At 46.3% G+C, this 17,386-nt stretch overlaps 1 protein-coding gene across 50 annotated transcripts in view; it reads right to left on the bottom strand.

Moving 5' to 3' along the window:
• Positions 1-17,386, bottom strand: part of EPB41L3 (erythrocyte membrane protein band 4.1 like 3) — a 149,623-nt gene that overhangs the window by 92,826 nt on the left and 39,411 nt on the right. For 34 of the 50 annotated variants that reach the window (XM_074576701.1, XM_074576707.1, XM_074576709.1 and 31 more), the window contains exon 1: positions 6,760-6,910. The exons of 14 other annotated variants lie outside the window; for them this stretch is intronic. The gene's annotated coding sequence lies outside the window, so the exon portion shown is untranslated. Of the gene's footprint in view, positions 1-6,759; positions 6,923-17,386 lie in introns of those variants that run through there. 2 more of the 50 variants (XM_074576711.1, XM_074576715.1) reach the window with 1 other exon arrangement.

Below are 17,386 nucleotides of genomic sequence, written 5' to 3'. Positions count from 1 at the left end.
CCGCACCATGAGTTTGCTGCCCGTATGGGGCTGCTGAGTGCTCTGTCTCCGCAGCCCCTAAACCATTCCAGTGCTGAGGTTGCCCCCAGTTCCCCCGGCAGGCTGTTACAGAGCCCAGTGAGCCTCGTCGTCCGTCCCACCTACCAGCCTCCTCCTCCCCCCAACTCCGGTTTTGCCTCTGTCCCATTTTGTTCTGTTCCTATTTATATCTCCCTCCAACTCTGCCCCCAAAATCTGCTCTTGGTGCTGCCACAACCACCATCCGGCAAAAATTGTTGCTCAGGAAACATTCTTCTGCCTCTCCTGTAATCCCACTGTAGTGTGCTGCTATTTTTAGGAGGAAAAGGAGGTGGTAAGGGAATGAAAGGCTGCCAGCTCCAGCTGTACAAGAATAATGCTCCAGTACGTGGAAACTACATTACAGTGTTTCCCTTTAAGCACATATAATTAACCAAAACTTTCAGTCTTCTGGAATGATCCAAAAGAGAGAGACAGAAGAAACGGGAAGGACAAATTCCAAGGTAAAAAATCCCACCATCTCACTCCACCTTCCGACCCGGCAGCTGGGCTTCTCCTCCCAGGGTGGTTCTCCAGATTTCACACCAGCGTTCACCTAGCGAGCCGCACGGCTAAAGCAGCGACGTACTGCCATAATAAAGCGATCAATTCGGAAAGCTGCTTACAACAAGAGGCAGCTTTGCCTAGCACCTGCCAGCCCCTCAAGCAGGAGCAAGACCTGCGTTTGGAGACAAGGTAACGTGTGGACCTCCAACAGGGCAGCTGCCCATCGCCATCCCCAAACCTCCCCGGCGCCAGACACCCCATGCAAAGGGTTCTGTGCAACCAGTGCCTCCACCACTGTCGTGGTTTGGGCCGGAACGGCCACTGAAACAAACGAGAGATGCTCTTCCCAACCTCTCCTTTCAGGGAGAGAAGGATGGGAGAGGAGACTTAGGTTTAAAAGAAACTAAGCTACTTTAATGAAACATTAACAATAAAATAATAAAAAGATAATAATATCAAAAAAGAAAAGACCATCTAGCTAAGCCAAAAGGACCCGGCTTTCCTGAGAGCACACTTTGATACCTCACCCACCACCTTTACCTTTATCAAATCCCGTATTTACTGATACGTGAGGTCAAGGACACCCACTGGGAACAAACTAGAGGTACTAGGTTTCTTGCTGCAAATAATTCTCGTAGGCAAGTGGCAATGTTTCTCTCTGTATAGATGTCTACACCCATATGCCAACCCCAGCGTAGCAAGCCCAAGGTGCTGGGGAGCGGAGGGGCTGAGCGCTGCCTGCTCCAAGCCTTGCTCTGCAACAAGCGGTAATTTAATTGAAAGAAAACAGCGATGAATTCAGCGGGGCTGGTGAAGTAATCATCTCCAGGGTCCTTAGAGAGATTACAGCTTCCTGACCTAAGCAAGCTACGATTTAGTAGGATCGGATTTTGGTACCTCCATCTAAACCGAATCGAGCCCGGCTTCACAGACAGGCTTACTGATTTCCGTGGGAAGACTAGCAGATAAAGATACTCCCTGATGTGAGTCAGGGTGCAAGAACAGGTCTCTCAGTTAGCATAAACATATGTTTCCTAGGTCTGGAAGAGCTTTCCCCCCCCCCCCTTCACAGCCTGTTTGCGTTTGCTAGCTTATTAAACAAGACTTTATTTGCAGCCAGCATGTCCTAGGAAACCAGGGAGGTGTTACACATAATTGCCCTCAGACTCATAAGGAGTAAACAAGGTAACTTCCACCACCAGGGACTCCTTCTGCTCCTCCACCACCACCACCACTACTAATGTCATGCTCCTCAGCTGCTGGGAACGGTGTCACCTCCTGCCACCAGGGAAAGGTTGCTGGAGCACCCCAGCGTGTGGCTGCCTCCCCAGATTTATTCACCTCCTGCGGGAGGCAGGTGGAGAGGGCTGAGGCTGAGCAAGGGGTGAAGCTCTGAGGATGAAGAACGTGGAGGGATAATCTGAAATCGGGAGGAGGGGAAGGGGTGCAAAGGCTCAGCCACCTGCCTGGGTGATGGGAAGGATGGACGGTGCCAGAGGTTCCCCGCTGGGGAGCCCAAGGGAAGGGGCACCCAGACAACAGCCACAGCTAGGGAGAAGGGGATGTGCGGTGGGAGCGACGGGCAAGAGTCTGGCTCAGGGAGCAGGACACAACTAAAGAGAACAGCAAAACCACAGGCATAAGCGTGCAGCTCGCTCTGGTCTAACATGGGCTGGAGATGGGCGTCTGCCCTTCCTCTCTTCCATGAACATCCCACCATCCATCAACAGGGCTCCAACCAAGAGCCCGCCGGGGTCAGCTCTTCCCACCTCAAATATATTACACCGTTTGCTACCTGCAGCCCACCTGGGATCAAAAACCAGTCCCTGTTTTAAGAAAAAGGCCACGGCAAAAGCCAAGCGACAGACGCACGCTATACCTTGGGTAGTTCAGATTTTAACATAGCCCGGGAACAGAAACATCAACCATTCTCCATTCCAGACCGGAGCTTTCTTCTCCCACCTCGAACTCAGAGCAGTGCTATGACTTTTCCCTTCTGTCACGTTTGTCAGTAAACACACGTTTCATACAAATACATGCATGTGAGTGTGTATCCAAAATTGTATCCTGCTTTTTTCTCTTTCCTCTCCCTCTTCCCTTCCCGAAATATTTCTTTATATTCACATATGCTTTCCATTTATTCTAGCCCTTTACCCCCCACGCACTCTCTGAGTCCCCGGTTTCCACATTCTTCTTTAACCCTCTAAACTATAAAGACTTTTCTCAGTGGGATCAAACATCTGGTAGGCTATCCTCATGCAGATTTCAGTACTCCTTTTGTTTCTCAGCTCGCTAACAGATCAGTTTTGATAGGTAGTGAAGCCACTGAAAGGGATCCTCTGTCTGTAGCACACAAAGTATTTCCAAGATCTATAAGGGAAAGGGTAAAAATTGAAGGGGTCTATGTAAAAAGGGTTTTTCCCTCCCCTCCTTTTTTTACTTCTGTGTACTTTTAAAACTTTTGTCTATGTATTATCCTGTCATACACTGCATCCCATAGGATGCAAATAGATTCGTGATTTAGAAGATTATAATTTCCTTTTTGCTTTTATCTGCTTTATTCAAGAACAACTATGCCTGCTGATACAGTCAAAGTGCAAGTAAAAAGTAAAGATTTCATTTTCCTCTAGAGACAAAAAAGCAGACAATTACTCAAATTGCATTATATCAATTACCGAGGAACGGTGTCTGAGATACGGAGTTTGCTGTCTATACAGCACATTGTCTCAGATTAACTCAGTTGTCCCAAATACTGACCCATTTCTGCTTTTCCACAGATATTTAGTCCTCGGCAATCCTCCCGAGTTTCCTCTGCACCGATGCTTATGGTGACAACGATTGAGACTGGCAGGGGCGGGCGCAAAGGGCCCGTAGGATTTCTCCTACTGAAGCCAAGATAAGTGCTCACACTCTTCTTTCCCCACTACCTGTGCTGTTCATTTTAAGAAATTTGACATCTTTCCAAAGAAAACAAGCATTTCTCTGTGGGTGTTTCTAGCCTCTCGCATTAGCGAGAGGAAGTGCTGTGTGTCCATACACACATTTAGACTTGGAGCACTTCCCCAACCATTAGAAATGGCTAATATTGGAAATTAAAAATTAAGAGAAACGTGATAAAACCTTAATCTAATCCATCATCTTTTCAGCAGTTCATCTCTTTTAAAGGCTTCCTTTACAGTACTGATTCAAACTACTTAGCGACGCTTATTTAAGTCTAGTTCTGGGTAACACTCTTTTACATACTCTGTAACTTTTGTACCAAATAGGAACAATCCATCAGGATCCTTCGGAATAAACACGTTTTCAGCTTAATTTTGAGCTTGGTTGACAGCAATCATATTTTTCAATTATACGCACGCATGTATTTTCACTTGATTAGAGAGAAATTAAGTCTGAACAAAACACTTTGAAAATTCAAACTCCGCAGTCACAACGTATTTCCAGTTAAGAATATGATAAATAAGATGCTAAACCCACAGTATCCCAGGGCCGTGCTATACACACTGAAAAAGCACAATCCTGCAGACTCACAGCAGCCCTCCCTGCACGGACCAACCCTTTGTTTTCAAAGCCCAAAATACATTGAACGCGCACAGATTCTCACCCAAGGACGCATTTTGATGTGAAAAAGTCACACAGTTATTAATACTTTCATGCTGAGAATGCTGTCGCTTGAGAGATAAAGATGATGCTTCATCTCATGAGAAACAAGTATTCTTTTATAACCGCTTTTAAATGGTTTGATGTTTTCTCTGAGTCAACAAGCAGTCATTTACTGGTACATGAGATTTCCATGAAACAAGTCTGAATGTCACCCACCGTGAATAACACATTTAACACATTTCAAGAACTTTCTGTTAACTCAAGAGCATGCCTGAAATACAAAGAAGCGACATTTTACATATTTTTTAAAAAAGAACCATGCATAAGCCCCCAAGGAATTCACAATCATTGCACCAAACAACAAATCTTACAAACGTAGATGTGAGCATGCTGCTGTGGGGTCCAACCTACTACCACTGCCCATATTACCTATAAAACCCCCCCAGCCTTCAAAGAAAAACCTTCATCAGAGGGTAAATATTCGGCAGGTTTTCGCTACAGACACGCGCAAAAAAAAAAAAAAAAAAGACCTCACCCTGTTTAATTCAAAAATTATGTAAGTTGTAGCTTCACCTTCACTTGCTCCTTCTCGGAAGGGAGAATAAAACCCCAACTAAAATTAGACCTCTCCAGTTTTGCTGCAGTTCCCCAGCAGACAGACACAGCCCTGCCCTGCGAGAAGCCGCCAAGGCGGAGGTGCAGGGTGGGGGGTGATGCCACACCCTGCGTCCCCCCCACTCCTCCTCTTCCTCCTCCTCCTCCCAAAGGCGCAACCTGCCCACCGCAGAAGGAGGCTCCCATCGGATGAGCTCCTGACGCGCGTCTGACCAGCTCCTCGGTCATACGGGACCACCCTTTTGGGGAGGAAAGGCCACCAAGCTGCATCATTAACGGAGGGATGCGACTGCATGCAATTAGTTTGGGGAGAGGTCCGGGCTGTGCCGGTCTGATTAAATAAACGCAATGTTATTTTTTAATGCTTCCCGATGTGTTTCGCGTTCTCTGCTGCAGCGAGCAGGTCCGCAGCATTGCCGAGAGCCCGAGGAGCCTTCCTGCTCAAGCTATGCCGCAAGGAATAAACTTCCAGTGGCTCGTGCTCTAATGCGGTGCTCTCAGGCTCTCTTCTCCCCTTATTGCCATGCAGGTCTCATCCCTCAGTTAAGAGCTGAAACTTTCCAACCCAAGGAGACGAGCACAGCAGTATTCGCCTACGCTACATTATGCATGTACACATGCAGGTGCAGCGAGACCCGCCAATTTAACCACATCGGTGATGCAGCGGGGTGATCTTGACCATTTAACGCTCTACAAAAGGACTGTTCTCTATAGATTCAGAGGAAAAGCGCGCACTCCATCACCTCCGACTAAGACCTTACTGGTCAAAACCTTTACATGCTTTGCTTTTTTTTTTTTTTTTTTTTTTTTTTTTTTTTACGAGACTTAGTTATACTTGTTTTCTTCATAGGCGTCTCCCAGCTTTCCGTGGACGCAGGCAAACAGGCTGACAATATTAAAATTAAAAAAAAAAAATAAAAAAAAAAAAAAAGATGTCATTCTGATTGCCACACTGCACAAGGACAGAGGCACGTGGGACACACCTAACCCGCAGCTTTTTCCGCGTCGAGCAAGGCCTCCGGCTCCCCATCCTTTTGACAGCAAAAGCCGGGAACCTCGCAGCCGCTTCCCCCCCACCCCGCCCCCGCCTCCCTTCCGCTTCACAAGCGACGGGGGGGTGTGTGTGTGTGTGGGGAACACGTTCCGAGTGGGGGGGAAAAGACTTTTCCCATCCCTGCCTGCCTCCTAAAAGCCAAGCGCACGCCGGCAAACGGCGGTGGGTGAGGGGCGGGGGGGGGGGCTGATCGTCGCCTTCCTCCTCCGGCACAGAAATAAATTAAATAAATAATAATTAAAAAAAAAAAACAACAAAACCAACACATCAAGAAACTGCAAAGCCAGAATTACTTGGCTGATGTACGGAGTACATCGCAGCCCCGGACCGCAGCCCCCCCGGTCCGGGGCTGCGATGTGCTCCGTACATAACCACACCCGCCGCATTGCAGCAGCGGGCACCCCGGGGGGGGGGTGGTGGTGGTGGTGGTGAGGGGGGGTGTGTGTGTGCTCCCTACCAACTCATACACCCCCAACCCCACCCCTGTCCCTTTGCCGCCCATCGAAGTTTCCAAGAGAAATGCGTACAGCCCTAAAAAAAAAAAAAATAAAAAAAAATTCAAATTGCAACGTTCCCCCCCCCCCACCCCCCCGACTTTCCAGCTGCGGCGGGAGCAGCCCTGTGACCCACCGTCCTCGCTCTAGGAGGGGGGGGGCACCGCTTACCGCCTCCCTCTTCCACCCCCCCCCACCCCGGCATCCCGGCCTCACGCACACGCCGCTCCCCCCCCCCCGCATCCGCTAACTTAAAAATGGCTCCTAGGAATGAGGTTTATATATATAAAAACACGTATATATTAAAAAAAAAAAAAAGCGGGGGTGGGGGGGGGAAATGTAATCTACCCGCGTCCCCCCCCGCTACCCAAAACGGCATATCCTCGGCTTCCCCTTGCGGGGAGGACACTGCAGGCAGCGGGAAGGTACCTTGGAGGCGACGGGGGCGGCCGGCGGCGGTACCGGGAGCGGGGCGGGGGGGAGCGGGGTGCGCCCGGCGGCGTCGGCCCGGCCTCAGCAGCGGCAGCGCAGCCCGGCTCTACCCGGAGCCTCCGCCGCTTTCCCAGCAAATCAGGGCTGCGGAGGCTCCTCCGGAGAGAGGGAGGGAAAAAGGAAAGGGAGGAAAAAAAAAAAAAAAAAAAAAAAAGAGGAGAGAGAGGAAAAAAAAAAAAGGAGGGGAAATAAAAAAATAAAAAAAAAAAAAAAAAAAAGAGCCCACTTCGCGGAGAACGGCAAAAGCTGGATGCCGGGAGGTTTCTGGAGCCAATCCCCCCCGCCGAGGGCTTGCTGCCCGGGCGCACAGCAAAGAGCCCACCCCCCACCCCCACCCCCGGCACCGGGATCCCCACCTGCGTCCGGAGGGATCCGGCCGGTTTTTGGCTCGGCTAAATGAATTCTTCTGTTCAGGCAGATGAATTTAGCCGCTGCGGTTTGCAGGCAGACCCTAGCGATGGAGAGGCGCGGCTGTGAACTTAAAAGCAGCAAGCTGGGGTGCTGGCAAGCTCCGGCTTTGATTTCCCCGTGGGGATTTTTGCTGGGAGGGCAGGGTGTACCCACTTTTTCACTTTTAACTTCCAGTGACAAACCACATGCTCTTACAATCTGGACTCTATTTCACTCAAACAGCATCACCGAAAGAGAAATAAAGAGAGGTCTCTGCCACTCACTGACTCCCAATCCAAAAAAGGTAACGTAAAACTGAAATGACTTTGGAGCTCTTACTACAACATAGACCGCAACACACCACATGTCAGAAAGCATCAAAAATTCCCAGCGCATACAGAAGCCTTTTGGGAGGGGGATAATCCTACTTGCACCACTTCATTTTGGTAAATACGTAGCTCCTCTTAGAGCACGTAACTGAGTTCGCCACTAACTACAGGCAATACGAGCAGCTACTGGATCCGAGACTCTGCCGCACCACGGCGCTCAGAGGCACTGCTCCTTCCCTTCTCATGAGGACCAGAGGTGGCTGAACTTGCTCTTTTCCAGGGGAGGAATTGTCCACGGGAAGGGTAGCGACGGCTGGCTATGGGAGAGCCATAGACTGACACGCTGTCACGCTGCACCTTCAATCCTGCTGCAACGCAGTGGATAAATTAGGCTTATTCTCTCATTAGATAGTGTATTTTGAGAGCTCTCAAAAATTATAAGATCCAAATTATATTCAGGCCTCTGATATGAATCGGGGGAGGAAATCTCCTTTGATTAGCAGCATCTCTGTGGGATTTAAGAAGGGAAAGAGGGTTTGACAGTAGGCAGCAGACGTACCGTTTCTCAGATCTACAAAACTGCGCTGCTCTGTGTTTAATGTAGAATCGTAGCAAGAAGCACACACGCACACAGACACCCTTCACCTGCTATGCAGGAGTGCCATTTAGCAGATCTGGCACGCTGCAACATGCATAAGAAGGAGAGAGACTTCAAAAGGAAAATGCATGCCATCAACTAAGAGAGGGCATACTTCTAGTCATGCAGCTGAAATAAAGAGACTTGCGCGCTGTTCTCCACCAGGAGCTCTGGAAATCATCATGAATCACAAGGGAATGAACTTGACATCTGAGACATACACTAGAGTTAACAAGGTTTGATTTTTTTTTTTTTTTTAAAAAAAAGTAAGAAAAGGATTGAGATGGTTTGAATCAAATCGAGTCTCAAAAGCAAGCTAGGAGACTTAAGAAATATTATTTGAAAAACAATGCAAGATTTACCAGCTCAACCTTTTGCAGCTCTTGTACTGCCTGTTACAGAGGAAGGTGTTGATGCTGCTTTTAAACGGAGATACGCGGCTGGAGCATCAGCGCTTCACAGCAACACATGTCGTCCCTGAGCAGTACTGCAGGGGGATTTGCCCCCCAGGTACCATATACTCTCTGATCCCTTTTGTGGATATACCGCATATATAATAGCATCTTTCATCCAAGGATCTAGAGGGCTTTCAGCACATGGATTTAACCTCAAAACATCAAGTGGTATTAACAGGCTGTTCCTGCAAGCAGGAAATCTTTGCAACAGGTATGAGGCAGCTGGTACCTGTGGGTTACCAGTGTGGGCCTAAATTTCAGAGTTCTCAACACTCACAGTATTTTTAAATGATTTATTTTTTTCATTTTCAGATGTTACTTTCTAATTACAAAGTGGGTTAGTTGGCCGGCTTGCCTTGCCTTCTGTAAGATGGGAGCTCCATGGAAGTTCAGGTTCCATGAATCAGCAGTTTTTAGTTGTTACTTAAAAGCCCCCTGTTCTTCCAGTAATTTACAGCAAGCCTGAATCCATACTCTTCTCGCACAGGTGGGAAACATGAATGATCCCCCCCGCACTTCACTGGGGTTATCCCTGTGCTCACTTACATGACAGAAAGCTCGGATGACAAGTCCAGGCAGCACTAGAAGAGACTGATCTGCCTTGCCATGGGACAGCAGTTTTATTTTTGCTATTTTCTGGCCTTTCTGGAGGTGGTGCTTCAGACCTGGATGTTTAATGTTTTTCGAGTTTCTGTTTGTCTCAACTCCCAAGGCACCAGGCTTGGTGCAGCCCAAGACAGTCCTTTCTCCCCTCCACAAAGCGCCTCGCAAGCAGACACGCGGCTATTGCTGCCTGTTGCAGGGAAGTTTTTAACCCCAACATTCTGCTCATTTAAAAATAGCATCAGCTTGGGCGGGATGGCACACGCTCGTGGCTGCCCAGAACACACAGCCTTTGAACCCTTCACATCCTGCTGCCCCAGACACAATGTCCCTGCGTGCCACTACCCACCTGCCATCTCCTCCCAGTTTTGGTGCCTGCAGAAAACCTCTGCCAGCCTGCTCCTGCCATGTTATCCCCTTTCCCCTTCCCATATCCAGCGTGCCCCATTCTCCACCCCCACCCAGCCCCTTCTCTCTCCACCCCATTACCACCCTCCAAGCCAGGGGCTTCCCAACCCTCTATTCCTCATTTGTCCTTAACAAGAGGTATCTCTTCATCTTCCTCCCCTCTAAAGCAGTTTCCTTCTTCTTGTGCCACATACCTTCCCTACACTTTCTCCAGGCCAGGATCCTTCATTTCCTACCCATGCAAGGAGCTAGATGTCCATCCAAATTGCTTCTGTGCTGGTCTGGAAGCCAGGCTGCTCCCAGCACCCCATCCTCTGGGGAGGAAGGCTCATAGCTCTTGAGACATCAGCACCCAACCGTATCAGCAATAGTCAGAGTCACCCAGGAAACTGATCCTAAACTGGGGAAATGGGTAAAATAGGCAGCAAGCTCTGCCCTCCTTTCTATCCATACATCCATCACTTTTAGTTTTCCCATTTCTCCCCTTCCGTGAACACACACAACTTGTTTGGGAAAGCCCTGCAAAAGGAAGGAAAGGAGTTGTTCCTGGCATGAAAAGCCAGGGAAGAATAAAGGCAAAGACAGCCTCTGACATGACGCAGGTAAATTAGAGGTAGGAGCACCCCCTTTCCCCATGGGCTACCAGTCAGAGGAGGGCAGCCATAAGGAAAATGGGCCCGCAAAGAATATTTGGCCATGACAAGGCCTTTTTTTTTTTTTTTTTGTTAAGAGGAGAGGGGAACGGGGAGACACGAGGTCTCTGCCAGGAAAGGATGAATAGGCAACCCTGGAAGAGCAGGGACAAGGATTATTGCCCAGCCCTGGGAACGGCTGCCCAAAACATTCTTGTGATTCCCTAATTGATTGGACATGGCATTCAAAATAGCACATTACAGAAAAGCAAGACACAAAAATGCTATCAAACTCAGCAAAAGGCTGTCTCAAGCCCAGCCAACGATGAATTAGCTGGGTACAGCACTTCAAAAAAAATGGCAAGTACTGTAAAAGTACCAGCATTATTACAGCATTATTAAGAAGATATTTCTTAGCAGACAGGAGCTTGGCACTATCTGTCTAGACGGGTAGATGGGTTTGGAGTCAAACAGATTTTTTTTTTATTTCTTTTTTTTTTTTTTATTATTACCGTATCCACTTCCATTTATTAAAAGCAAACTGTTCTGTCCATGACTCATGCAGCTTAGCTGTCTGCATGGCAATGAAACAAAATTCTCATAATTAAGAGCGATCACTGTGAGACAGCAGATGAAGGTAAGATTTAGAAATCAGACCAAATCTTCTATTTCTGTCCTCCCTCACTGCAAACATAATGCCCACAGACCTCAAATTAGCCAATGTTACCATTGCCTTCAAATACAAGGGAAGTAAGCCTTCAGGTGAGCTACCCCCTTAGCGCAACTCCAGTGACACAGCACTTCAGATTTATTCTTGACACGGGTTTATTGACCTCAGTGCAGGGATTTATTTGGCCTGTCGTTTGAAGTAAGTCTTGCTCTGCCTGTCAGTGCCAAATCCACCTCATTTTAAGACTACTGAAGGAACAATCAGTAAAATTTGGCCACAGTGCTTCTGCAACTGAAATCCTGCCTATAGAAGATTTACCGCAATTAATTCAGCACTGCCCTTTGCCACTTTCATATCTGTAGCTACTTTCTGACTGAGAGCATTAACTGGATTATCAAGCGATTACCTCCTGCTGCAGTTCTCCAACCCCCATCGTGAACCAAAACTAACCAAACTTTTACGGATCTGAGATGCTTTCAGACATACCTGAGGCTGTGCCCAAAGCAGACCAGAATTAGTTTTAAGACAGTGTAATAAACTGAAGCTTTTTGTCTTAGGTTTTCACCTTAAATTTATTTTGTCTATGCATTATCAGTAATGTGGTTTAATATGGTTTTAATAGCAAATCGGTGCATCTGATTTCATATGCACTGACTACAGCAAACAGAAAATACAGAAAATATGCAATATGCAGTTAACACAAACTTATTTTAATTTAAGAAGGGTTCTGAAACAGCCTAACAATGAAGACAAGAAGGACAACTCTCATTTTCTATTGGCAACTCTAGGACTGAGGGCTTCCTAGACGACGACCACCTCTACCAAGGTCAACACAGGCCATCCTCCTTTACTGGGGTGCTTTCTGTTGAGTCCATCTATTTCAGTCCATGAAACTCCGCCTTTTTGTTCTCATTCCCAAAGTGCAAGCTGTTTTCCCCTCTTGTGGGGCGTTAAACAGGAAAGCAGATACCTTCCTTCCCCCTTTTCCACACCAGTAAACTCAGTCTTGCATTTTAGTTACAAAACTATCTTTACCCCTTTTATGTCTTCTTTTCATGAAGCATCTAACTCAGAGGAAGATTTAAGCAGGAATTTATCTTAAGCATAAGCTAAAGCCTCACTGCCTCAAAGGAGAATCAATCAATGCTGGTATGTATTAAGTACCATCAGAAACAGAAAAGCCATCCTGAATCATAACCGCCTTCTAGAAATCTCTTTTTAAGATACCTGTTCCTCATGACACCCATAATAAAACAACTCTCTGTGGCCAGGATTAATAGGCACAGCCCACGACTGCTTTTATATCATTTGTCTTTGTAAGCTGCAAGATTTACCAGGGAGGGAAGCCACTTTAAGGAGTGTTTGCATAGCACCCAACACAGTTCACCTCTCATCTTAATGAAGGTTAAAAGCAATTAAGGGCAGTGCTAGTAGGTTCTTTTTTAACGTACAATGAATATCTATGCTTATCATAATACTAAAGTGTTATTAAGAAAAGGTAACAAGTCCTGCTCAAGAATGAACACATTTATCCTACGTCTTACAAGTATTGTCTTACAAGTTACACATACTAAGACATCACAGGTTTTCTCTCATGGTTAAAAAGATTACCTTAGTTCCATGGATTCCTTACAATGAAAATATTTCTCACCCAGCATGTCTGCAGGAGAATTTTAGGCGCCTTGGCTATCTTTCCTGTCAAATGATCCCTCTCCATTTTTATCCTCTCAGAGTGCCAGAAGAGTAGAAAACCCAGCTCCGATATTTGACAAGTAAACTTTACCCACAGAAAAGGAAAGGGCTGGTGTTTTAATCTACCAAATATGATTATTGAAGGAAACAAGAAAGCAAACCCTCAAAATATACAATGCAATTTCTCCACCTCTAGTTAGAAAAGTGCATGTTTGTTCCCAGTACGCTGCCTCCTCTTGCTCCTAACTTCTTTCCTTGCACAGTATTTTAACAGCCAGCAGAAGTGGCTGCTCTTCACAAACCAAGGGCATGGGTCTGTGTCCAGGTTGTGCCTGGTTGCTCCAAGCCCACCTGGCCAAACGTAGTCCTTGCTCCACACAGCCTGTCCCCATCCCACCATCTCCCACACTTTCCCAGCCAGCTGAAGGTCTGTGTTACCACCAGGAGCAAAGTCTCCATATTTCCCCACCGTTTCCTGGCTGTTCCTTCACACCTCCGTTTGCCCTTTTCACTAAAAGCATTTATCAAGGCCATGGGAAGTAGTAGGCAAACCCATCCTAGTTAAAACTAAAAAGGGAAGATACAATAAACTTGATCAATTCCTCACCACAATTCCTTAAGTTGTGCCAGGGGAGGTTTAGGATGGATATTATGAAACATTTCTTCACCAAAAGGGTTATTAAGCATTAAAACAGGCCGTCCAGGGAAGTGGTGGAATCACCATCCCTGGAGGTATTTAAAAGTTGGGTAGACATGATGCTTAGGGACATGGTTTAGTGGTGGCTTTGGCAGCGGTAGGTTGATGGTTGGACTCGATGATCTTAAAGGTCCCTTCAACCTAGACGATTCTATGATTCCCCATGAGATCTCATCAATATGTGACTGAAAAGGAGGGGGTGCGTGGGTGTGACACAAGAAGTGGGGATGACGGACGAGTCACACTACCGCCTCTTTTGGCAGACATGCCAGCCTGTGCTGGCGTCAGACTGTGGTGTTGGCCACCAGCCTTTATTTATGTCAGCGACTGCTCAAAATTATATCCTGAACCTTCAGCCCCTGCCTGACAGGGCTCCCAAGGACCAGTCCATCTCTGACCAACCGACCGCCTCTGAGGACAGCCAGGAGATCCTCCACCCTATGTTTATAGCTGCTCAGGTGCTTTCAAAACACATTACCTTTTAAAAACATGCTCTAATTCAGTTTACAGTTTAAGTCTCACATTGAGTTGATGGGATAGTGCCAGTAAAGCTGAGTTGAAGGTAGTGAAAAGAGGAGAAGCTCATCCCTTCCCTCTGCTTCAACAGTTTACTCCCCCTGCAACTGACTCTCACTATCAGTACTTACAGAGGGAAAAAATCAGGGGATACCAATCCAGGCTCTTCATGTCTTTCCCTTGGCAAGGTATCACAGAATCACAGAATGGGTGGGGTTGAAAGGGACCGCTGGAGATCATCTAGTCCAACTGCCTGCCAAAGCAGGTTCACCTAAAGCAGACTGGACAGGAACGCGTGCAGGTGGGTTTTGAATATCTCCAGAGAAGGAGACTCCACCACCTCTCTGGGCAGCCTCTTCCAGTGCTCTGCCACCCTCAAAGTACAGAAGTTTTTCCTCATGTTCAGATGGAATTTCCTGTGTTCCAGTCTGTGCCTGTTGCCCCTTGTCCTCTCCACTGGGCACCACTGAAAAGAGCCTGGCCCCATCCTCATGACACCTGCCCTTTAGATATTTATAAGCATTGATGAGATCCCTTCTCAGTCTTCTCTTCTCCAGGCTAAACAGAGCCAGATCTCTCAGCCTTTCCTCATAAGAGAGGTGCTCCGGCCCCTTGATCATCTTTGCCACCCTCCACTGGACTCTCTCCTGTCTGTCTTGAACTGGGGAGCCCAGAACAGGACACAGTGCTCCAGATGTGGCCTCACCAGGGAAGAGTAGAGGGGGAGGATGACCTCCCTTGACCTAATATACTAGCATACGTTAAAGGTAGGTGCCCTATGTGCTCCCACCCAGCATATGGTATCCTGGGATAGAAAAGTAGCAGAAAGTCACACTCCACTGGTTTCTTTCTACCTGAAATACAGCTATTTGCTAACTGGACACAGACCTGCAAAAACAACCAAGGGAGGGGGGATCTGCTTTTGTATCTGTGAAAACTAATCCTCTTAAGAGCTTGAAAATGCTACTGTTACATTAAAAGAGAGGGAAAAGAAAAAAAAAAAAAAAACAAACACCACCAAGTCATCATCTTCAACTCACAGCTTTAAACTAAACAAATTTCACTCACCCACATGACAAGTGATATACATTTGTCCCCTGGGCCCTGAAAAATATCCAAGGCAGGCATCTCAGCCTCTCACCCTTTTGAAAAGCTTTTTACGCTTTGCAAATAAGGAGCCCCGCGAACAGCCTCTCACAGTGCAAATGTTTAATTTACCACACATCTCCTCAACCAATAATTTTAGGAGGGGGTTTGCTCAGTCGCCGCCGGGTTGCTCCCCGTCAGCCTGTGCGCAAACATCTGTCCGGCTTCTCCTGAAGAGACGCGCGCACAGCCCGAAGTTGCCAAGCAACATCCTCGATGCCTTAAGCATCGGGCCAACTCGCCTGCTTTAAAAAAAAAAAAAAAAAAAAAAAAAAAGAAAAAGAGTTACTTGGAAATAAGGCCGATAGCAAAAGCACAAGCTTACGTAAGGGCCCTGCATTTAGAAGAGGTGCTCTGCCTCTTTCCCAGAAGATTTCTGGGTGCACAATTTGTTCTTGGTAGTAAAATAAATGTAGTAATTCCTGACATCACCGAAAGAAAGAAAAAAAGAAACGGGGAAAAAAAAGAAAAAAAGAAACGGGGAAAAAAAAGAAAAAAAGAAACGGGGAAAAAAAAGAGAAAAAGAAACGGGGAAAAAAAAGAGAAAAAGAAACGGGGAAAAAAAGAGAAAAAGAAACGGGGAAAAAAAAGAGAAAAAGAAACGGGGAAAAAAAAGAAAAAAAGAAACGGGGAAAAAAAAGAAAAAAGAAGCAATTTGTGTGCTGGAGTTCCTAAGGTTGCAATTGAAACCTAAACAAAGATTTTGCTGAAAAAACAAAGTATCAATTTTCTGTGTGAAAACAGACAAAGTTTACTGCCTCCCCATCCCTTAACCCAAACGAAGGAACAGGCAAATGTTGATTTGGCATATCAGAGGGCCAACACAGTGCCACTGGTCACAGCTAAAGCTAAGCACGTCTCAGTGGGTTCAGACAAAATATAAAAATACTGTATTTACAAAAAGCCTGTGAAGAGATCCAGGCTGTGTTCTCCCCCACATTTGAACTCGTTTCCCCTCAAGCGTCAAATTATTTCCAAGGTCCTCTTTAACGTACCAATCAGATCAGTCAAACACCCACTTAGCAAGGTTTCAATGCTAGGTCCTCTCCCAAAACAAAGTAACAGACAGAAAAAATGGGACTGGAATCTCTATTGCAAGATTAAAAAAAAAAATAAAAAATCACGTTAATAGTGTCAGGACTTACAAACAGCGCTGCTCCTCAGTTTCTCTGATGAGATCATCATGATTGATCACATCAGTCTGCAATTTGGTACCTTGACCCATGAAGCTGCTTAGGAAAAATTTGCAATTGCCATTGCACCTATTAACACGTTATCATCAAATATCGGTGTTCTTAACAAAAGTAACCAGAGCTCATGGTATTTGGAATTCCCCTGAAGCGTCGGGTAAGTGCAATAAGGCTGTAAAGGGAGTATTTTCACTTTAAAAAACTTTGTTTTCTCCTGACAAGACACATAACTGCAGAAATAATGAAAGCCACAAACATTTTGTCAACAGAAAAACACGGTGGCATTGATACTAAGCATTGCATTTACACAATATGCAGCACAGTTGTTTCCTCTCCAATTTTAAGATAATTCTATTATTAATTAGTTTGGAATAGATTGTACCAATATCCTCCAATTCTGACTTTGGTACTGAAACCATTTTGGGATGTTCGGGCCATTTTACTGCTTTTTGTACAGCAGCTAATCCATAGTCTAAGAGTTAAAATTTAAGTGGAAGAAAGAAATTAAAAAGAAATGTCAGCAAGCCAAATAAATGAACTCATAAAACAGCCTTCAGAGGGTTCAGATGACTTCAATGAGTTGCCCTCCTACATTCCTTTCACATTTTGGGCAGAAAAGTTGGAAAGAGGAAAATTAACCATGGGAAGTATCCTGTTCCTAAGGTTTTATTACTGCTCCTTGTCCTTTACATTCCACCCTTACCACCACCAAGCCCAGCGCTCCGACCGTCCCTCTAGGTCTTTCTGTCAGGCAAGAGAGAGCATATGCAGTAGCTGTATGCATGCTGACAGGCAGCAACTGCACATGCTGATCCTCTATCAAAACATACGTTTCCATTAGTCAAACAGGCTACCTGCCTGGCTATGGCCATTTAATGGCTGAGCTCACGCCAAAGCAAAACGTTTCCCTGAGAGAGGCAAGGTTTGCCTCTGAACTCTTCTAGACCCCCATGGCTACACCACCACCATCCCTCTTTAGTCTTCTTACTGCTGCACAGGGTGGATTTGAATGCCTAACATCGAAGATGCTATAAGCAATATCTCATGGTATGTAGAGCCTCCATGTCTTTCCCCGTGCCACACGACCTCTGCTTTGCGTTCACCATACAAAATCCTGTTTTATTTTCTCCTTTTGGGGGGGATTCTGGCACCCTTTAGAAAGATCCTGAAAGTGATTATACAGATGAACGAGGAAATGC

This window comes from Larus michahellis, chromosome 2 (assembly GCF_964199755.1).
Source record: "Larus michahellis chromosome 2, bLarMic1.1, whole genome shotgun sequence".
In the NCBI taxonomy this organism is placed as follows: domain Eukaryota; kingdom Metazoa; phylum Chordata; class Aves; order Charadriiformes; family Laridae; genus Larus; species Larus michahellis.
The sequence above is the reverse complement of the archived record's forward strand: the minus strand, read 5'-3'. Positions and strand labels throughout refer to the sequence as shown.